We start from the raw sequence: 1,834 nt of genomic DNA on the forward strand, positions 1-1,834 counted from the left end.
TATTAGTTTATCTTGACTATAAAATTACACTAATACACTCTGAGTGTATTGAGAATGACCATTTGAGGTAGTTTCTTTTTATACTGACTATATAAAAGAGCAATATCTCTGTTATTATGGAAGTGTGTACTCTTAATCATGATATAATAACAAGCATATATACTTAATACTTATTTCTTTAATTTATCAAAGGGTACGATTTAGCTCGTTAAATCAATAGGCCCGATAAGTTGGGAAATGATATTATTTATATGGTGTGTTGTTGATTATAGAATGAAACTATGTCCTAGTAATCTAGGTTGATGATGTCCCCTTGAGGAGCTCATAAGGATTGTCATGTAAACCCTGCAGGTGGACTTAGTCCGACATGACGATAAGGTTGAGTGGTATTAGTCTTGGAGCTAGATATTAATTAAGTGAGTTGTCAGTAACTCATTTAATTAGTGGGCATTCAATATCTTAAACACAGGGAGACTAACATACTCATGATAAGAAGGATCCTATATTGTAATATGGAATTGGTACGGTAGTTTAATAATAACTCTTTAGTGGTATGAGTTATTATTGATGAACTCGAGTTGGGTGTTTGGGGCGAACACGGGAAGCTCAAGTTCATCAGGAGACCAAAACCAATTCCTCCTCTCGGTCCCGTCGTAGCCTCTTATTTATAAAGTCTTATACCCACCCAAACCCAACTTCTTACCCACCATAAGATGGTCGGCCAAGCCTAGCTTGGAGCCCAAGCTAGGGCCGACCAAACCAAGGAGAGATGGGTTCAAGTGGTGGTCGGCCCTAGCTTGGAGCCCAAGTAGGTGGCAGGCCACAATAAAAATAAAAGTAAAAGGGATTTTAATTTTAAAAATCTTTCCTTTTGTGGAAGCTATGATTTAAAAGAGAGTTTTAAAATTAAATTTTTCCTTTTATAGTTTCTACAAAGGATTAAGAGAAAGGTTTGATATCTTTTCTTATTTGTAGTTAAAAGGAAGATTTTAATTTTGGAGAAAACTTTCCTTTTTGTAATCATCCACATGTTTTAATAGAGAGATTTTAATTTATAAAAGTTTCCTTTTATAACCAACCATGAAGGGAATTTTAAAAGAGAAATTTTTATTTTAAAAATTTCTAGAAACAAATTAGGAAGTTTTAATTTTGTATTTAAAACTTTCCTTATTTGGATGACTTGTAGGGGTCGGCTACAAGATGGGTTAAAAGGAAATTTTAATTAAAATTTCCTTATTAGCCATTGGCAAGGAAAATAATGAAGTTTTAATTATGTTTAAAACTTTCCTTATTTTCCAAGACCAAGGAATATAAAAGAGAGGGTAGAGGTGTCTTACCAAAAGATAATACATCTATTATTCCTCTCCTCTCTTCCTTGGTGTGGTCGGCCCTCTTCCATTGCTCTTCCTCTTCTCTTCTTCTTTGGTGGCCGGCGGCATCTAGTCTTGGAGCGATTTTGGTGGCCGGATTTTGCTTGGAGAAGAAGGAGAGATAGGAGGCATTGTTTCTTAGCATCCTTTGGAGCTTGGTTGGTGGCCAAAGTTCTTCATCTCTAAGAGATTGTTGGTGGCCGAAACTTGCAAGGAGAAGAAGAAGGCTTGGGTGGATTCTCATCTCGGTAGATCGTCGCCCACACGACGTCCGAAATAAGAAGAGGAATACGATAGAAGATCGTGAGGTCTATAAGCTACAAAGAACCCTCCATCAAGAACCCTCTTCTTCCCTTCTCCACTTCCTCTTCTTCCCTTCTCCACTTCCTCTTCTTCCAAGAACCCTTCTCCACTTCTTCTTCTTCCAAGAACCCTCAAGTTGTTTCCTTAAACCCTCACCATCC

Source organism: Zingiber officinale, chromosome 1A (genome assembly GCF_018446385.1).
Source record: "Zingiber officinale cultivar Zhangliang chromosome 1A, Zo_v1.1, whole genome shotgun sequence".
Taxonomy (NCBI): Eukaryota; Viridiplantae; Streptophyta; class Magnoliopsida; order Zingiberales; family Zingiberaceae; genus Zingiber; species Zingiber officinale.